Source organism: Adiantum capillus-veneris, chromosome 4, assembly GCF_014529385.1.
Source record: "Adiantum capillus-veneris isolate H3 chromosome 4, ASM1452938v2, whole genome shotgun sequence".
Classification (NCBI taxonomy): domain Eukaryota; kingdom Viridiplantae; phylum Streptophyta; class Polypodiopsida; order Polypodiales; family Pteridaceae; genus Adiantum; species Adiantum capillus-veneris.
The window spans coordinates 28,237,568-28,244,094 of NC_140934.1; positions in this window are offsets into that span (position 1 = coordinate 28,237,568).

A 6,527-nucleotide genomic window follows, 5' to 3' on the forward strand; every position below is an offset into this window, starting at 1 on the left:
GCATCTTGAACGCCTTAGCTCGTGGGTATACTTGAAGAACACTCCAAAATCAGCTTAAACACTTTGAGAAGGTCAACTTTTCCTTTTACAGCACCCAATTCTGAGTTACAGGCTGAAAGTTAAGGTGAAAACAAGGTGCTGCGGACATTGTTACTGCAGGTCAAAGTTACAATCAGGTAAACCACAAAGGTGAAAAGTTTTCTTGACTTCTTCAACATTCTAAAATACCAATGGGGAGTTAAAAACCACTTGCATGTGGAGGGGTCGGCTCAAGATGCTTCCAGTGACACAACAAACAGGATGGGGACACTCTGCAAGAGCCACTGGAGGGACATCATGGTGGGTCCCACATACATTATCAACCCTTATGGAGCCTCCACGACTTAAAATGCTATTTTTAATGAAAAAATAAAGCCCTTATTTTCATAATTGAAGGAATGGTCAAAAGGGAACCTAACTATGGTTAATTACCTACCCTAGTCAAGTTTAACCTAACCCAAGGTCTTGTACAGCTATAAAAAGGTCCTTTGGCAAGCACAAAAATACACACACCTACTCCATTGCTGAAAATAAGCTCCTCTAAGGTTAGGGAAGCCCTAATCTCTCTCTCCTCTTGCCTCCCTATCCATTTCCTAAGCTCGCTATCATAAGCGGCACCATAGAGAGAGCATCAATATGCTATTGCTACCATTCTCTTGCAAACATTTCTCTTACCATACTCATCCCTAAATAAGGATTGCAGATTCTATATGAGAGCAAGGATATCAAGTTCAATGATCTATCTCATGGTTTGATCAACAAATTGTTGCAATTGGGGTGTCGTCGTCACACTTTTGCTCTAAACGCATGTAAAATTGGTAAGCATATCTTGGCAGCTTCTCATATTTTGTGCTCATTGGGTTGCTTGTTTGTTGAGAAAGTTTTTTGTGCACCATGGTGTCTATTCTCTTGGCTTCTCTCTTTATGTTGTGTGTAAGTAAGTCTTGGGGCTACATAGATGGAGAAGAGCTCTCTATGCATGCCGCCTTATGTGTGTAAGTAGTCTCTTCTTTTGGGAAAGGAAAGGAGTTGTCAAGTATTTGTGCATTATGGTGTTTTGAGTTTTGAGGTTTTGTGCTTGCTTTTCTTAGAAGTATATGAGCACTAATATGGTGAAGGTCAATCTTTGCATGTGAGTTTGTGCAGTGTTCAAAGGGATTGCTTAAGGAGTGTGTGTTGAATGGTTGAAGGGCATTTTGTGTTGAAGCACATAAGGAAGGTGTGAGTGTGTGTGTGTGTGTTTTATATGCTTTGTTTTGGTTTCCTTCTTTCTCCATAAAAGAGGGTGGTGCCCCTAAGAAATATGCATGTGTAGGGTCTCACGGAGTGGTTGTCTGGTGGGAGCCTTGAGTTGAGCCCCATCTTAAAAAATCCGCTCTCATAAAAGTGGTGCCCCCACTGAGGAACTTTCCTAATTTCCTTCTATTCTCCTCATGAACAACAAAGTTGCACCATATGCTTTTCATTTTTCAGAACGCATCAGAATTAACATTTGTGTAGATCGCAATTTTTTTTACCAACAACGCATTGTTTTTATGTTTGGAGCAGAAAGACTTGGTGAAATCTTGGCATCTCCAAATCCCATCATTCTTCCATTCATTAATTATGATGATTCATTTGATGTCCATGTTTTTGTTTTGTTTTGAGGCAGGGACAAGAGGCGCTTAGATAGCGATCCACTCAAAGGAAACTTTCTTCAAGAGAAAGAAAAAGGAGAACACATTGTCACATGAACCAACCTGGAGCTGCTTCTCCTTTTACACCCATAGCTCGTCAATCTGTGCACATCATAATTGCTACAAAATTTAGATTTCAAGCAACCATTAGGAGAATTTTTGGACCCACTCGCCTTAATGAAAATAATGCCTCAATCAACCCTTTTATTTTGCCTATGATAAATTATGAACTAACACTTGATGTATATATTTTCATTTTGATGTGATCACTCATCGTAGTCAAAACTTTGTGGTACACAAGCCTCCTTGTATTGTAAAAATGTCAAGCACTTTTCCTACCTTTCATTCTAAAAATGGTGAGGATGCACAAGAATTTCTGGATAATTTGGAGATGGCACACCTCATCTCTGGGAGAGATCAAGAAGAGGTAAAGCTGCGTGCTTTTCCACTCGTTCTCAAAGGGGAGGCTAAGGCATGGTACGAGGCCTTGCAACCTCAAAACAAAACCAATTGGGAGAGGCTACGTGCAATTTTTCTTGCCAAATTTGGGCAAGGAGATACTCCAGAGGGTCTTTGGAAGTGTCTACTTCAACATAAACAGGTATTCCTTGAAGACTACCCATCTTATGAGGCCGTTTTCCTTAACCTATGGGATAGATGGGAGGCTACCTTACAAAACCAAGGTGGTGCACCAAACTTTCTAAAGAAAGATAGGTTCATGGCTGGCTTGTATCCAATTTTGAAGACCAAGGTAGAGTTAAAATTCCCATCAACATTTGAGGAAGCACGTGAGGTGGCCATGGTCAAATTCAAGAAGTTAAATTTTCAAGCACATAGAACAAGGGACCTAAATGAAGTCATTGAGAGGGATTCTTCACCAAGCATGGGAGCACAAGTTAGGGGCTCTCTTGCCCAAACTTCACAAATAGGGGAAGGATCACAACAAGAGATCTTGCAAAGATTAACTCAACAACTAGAGAGTCTCACCTTGAATCTAGTGCAGGGCCTACCCCAACAACGACAACCAAGAGAAGGGAATCACAATCAACGACGTCAAGCACAAGAGTTGAGATGCTGGAATTGCAACGAAGTTGGTCATGGCATGTATAATTTCCCTCACCCTCGAAGGCTTCCAGGGAACATATACCCTCCTAGACCCCCTCCGCTCATGGTGCAGCAAGAGCACGCTCAAGCCCCGCAAATTCTTCGTCGACCACCACCACCTCCAGTGGCAAACATCCCTCCTGTCCCACCAGTGGAGGAAGAGAGAGGAGTAAACGTCATAAAGCTGGAAGAGGAGATAGAGGTGAGCCCTATACATTTTGATGTTATGCCAGCAGAAAAGCGCACAAGAGCACACAACAAGGATGGAGACACAAGGAATGAAGAGTCAGAACCTGCAAGGAAGGAGAGGAAGCAAAGTCAAAGAAGGAGGAAGGAGGCAAGAAGCAGAGGTCAAGGCGAAGGGAGATTGGCATCAACGATTTTCCATTAGGAAAGAATATGGAACCCTACAACATCTTAGAAGATTTGCAAACTCAAAAGCCCAATATTTCTTGGCCTCAACTCCTACATCTATCACCCAAGGTGAGAAAGCACTGGTCCAAACTTGTAAGCACAAGACTCCCAAGAAAGAAAGAAAAGGTGACAGTAAAGGCATTGACTTCAAAGCCACAACAAGATGTGGAACCTATTGTAGATGCTTATGTAAGGGGTAGGAAGGTATCCAATGTGTATGTTGATGGTGGAGCACAAATGTGTGTGATCACGAAAAGAGCCATGAATAGACTAGGGCTTGAAATCACTAAATCCTCTAATTGTCAAGCTAGGCTGGCCAACAATGCAAGTGTGAAGTGCCTAGGGATCATCGAGAATGTAAAAGTTTCTGTATGTAATATAGATGCACGTGTGGACATGTATGTTATGCCAGCCAAGGGGGAGGGCTATCCCATCATCCTAGGGAGGCTTTGGCTCATTGCTGTGAATGCAGATCAAAAATGGGGACGAGGACAATTGATTCTCAAAAAGGGGAAACATGTAGTATACGATTGGCATGAAGAAAAGCAGCTCGACATCAACTTTGAGACCACGGCTGATGAAGAAAGTGAAGAGAGTTTTGGCTCAAGCGACGAGGAAAGTTCAACCACTACATCCAATAGCGAAGAAGAATCATCTTTGGAGGTAATGGGAATCATCTTCAACACATCAAAAACTCCATCAATAGAGGTTGACCCAACAAAGGAGCAAACAAAGGATGACAAGCACTTTGAAGACTTTGAGAGGATGCTTGCAAAGGATCTTACCCCTGAGGAGAAGCGGTCCTACATCGATATGCTCAAGAGGTATCCCAATTTGTTTATCACTGATTACTCACAAATTAGAGGCGTGGATGTTATAGAGCATAGCATAGAATTAAAACCAGGTACTAAACCTGTGGCTCAAAAGCTAAGGCGCCTAGGAAAAATACAACAAGAGGCACTTTTGAAAGAGGTTAACCGACTCCTCAAAGTTGGTTTCATTTACCCTGTGTCTAACTCTGAGTGGGTGTCCCCAATTGTAGTAACCCCTAAAAAGAACGGAAAATGGAGGGTCTGTGTTGACTACAAATCGCTCAATGATGCAACAAAGAGGGATCATTTTCCTCTTCCTTTCCAAGATGAAATCTTAAACGAAGTAGCCGGCTATGAATGTTACACAGTGTGTGATGGGGTATTTAGGGTATTTTCAAATCAGAATAGCAGAAGAAGATCAGTTAAAAACCACTTTCATCACACCTTGGGGTTGCTTTGCCTATAGAGTGATGCCATTTGGGCTCACAAATGCTCCTAGTACCTTTATAAGGTTTACAACTCTTGTCTTTCAGCCTTTCTTTGGAAAGTCAATTAGGGTTTTTATGGATGACTTCTGTATCTATAGTAGCCAAAGACTTCATTGCCAAAAAGTTGAAGAGGGGCTTAGGAGGCTTCATCAATGTGGGGGACAGCTTAATCCTGAGAAGTGTCACATTGCAGAGTCACAAGTGGTATTGCTAGGTCATGTGGTTTCTTTGCAAGGAATTCAAGTGTATCCATCAAAAGTAAATGCTCTCTTGTCACTACAACCACCAACGAAAACCAAGGAGCTCATGACTTTCAACCACAAAGTAAGGTACATGTCTCGTTTCATTCACCTTCTAGCGTAAGCTATTGCACCTTTGCACAAGCTAGCAAAAAAACCCACATTTGAATGGAGAGAGGAACACGAATCATGCTTTACTGAAGTAAAGGGTATTCTCAACTCTCTTCCAACAATAATGCCACCAAATCCAAAGGATACATATTACGTCACGCCAAGTGTAGGAATGGAGGCCATCGGTGTAGTTCTCATGCAAAAAGACCCAAAAACATGCTACATGAGGACAGTATACTTTGAAAGCAAAGTCATGACCGCTGTAGAGAAGGGCTACACCGATATGGAGAAGGTGGTATTCACAATTATGTTTGCGGTAAGAAAGTTCCGATCATATCTCTTACCTGCACCATTTGTCATTCTCACCATGGAAAACAATTTACCATATGTTGTGCAACACATGAGCCTCTCATCTAGGATAGCCAAATGGGTTCTAGAACTTCAAGATTTCGAATACACTTTTCTTGTGGAAGATAGCACAAGGGCAGGTCTTGCAGACATTCTCACATACAAAGTGAGAGAAAGGAAAGAGTCACCAAAGGCAGGACACAAAGCTACACCACAAAATAATGAGGAGGAGATGGACAATGCACACATTTTGTGCTTTGATGGAGCTTACTGACGACAACACGATCAGGGAGCAGGGGGGGTTCTTATTCTAAGTCCACAAAGGGAAGTTCTTGTTAAGAAAGGTATCACCTTGGAAAATGTTCATTCTAATAATGAGGCTGAGTATGTCACCTTAAAGTTGGGGCTTGAAGAATGCAGAAAACTTGGCATCGAAAGACTTATAATAAGAGGTGATTCCTTACTAGTTATTAGGCAAATCCAAGGGATATGGAAGTGCAAGAACCCTACTCTAGTGGAGTGGCTTAGACAGGTGAAGGCTTTGATAAAGAACTTTGAAGCTACACAGGTACAGCATGTTGTGAGAACCCTCAACAAGGAAGCAGATTATCTCGCCAATGAGAAACTTCGGATCATGGTGGGAGGTGTGAAGCTCTATGAACCAAAGTACCAAGGCCAAGAGGAATTGAAGGACATCATATTTTTCCTCCAAATTGGTGAGTGCCCTAAACACTTGGATAAAGTGCGAAGGCATAGGTTGGTAAAAAAGGCAACTCCTCCCCAACTCATAAGAGATGATCTGTATCATAAAGGGAAAGATTTGGTGCTAAGAAGGGTGCCCTCTGTTCAAGAAATAGAGAGAATCCTCTTTTCATGCCATGATGATGTCTGTGGGGGTCATTTTTCTCATGATATTACAAATAGGAAGATTTTGCAAGCAGGGTTTGTTTGGCCAAGTCTACACCGTGATGTCTAGCATTGGTGTAAGTCATGCAAAGGTTGTCAGATTGCTGGAGATCGATGACTCACTTACGAACCTTGAGTTCCAATAATTTTGTATGTTCCTTTTGAGAAGTGGGGTGTGGATGCAATAGGCCCCTTACCTTGCACACCTACCGGGAAGGTCTTCATCATTGTGGGAGTAGATTACATGACACGATGGGCGGAGGCAGCAAGTACAACACGAATTACAGCCGAGGAGGTATCAAAATTTATCTTTGATCACATATGCAGTAGATTCGGCACACCATTAGAGATTTTGTCAGATCGTGGTCCAGGGTTTAGAGCAGAGCTCCT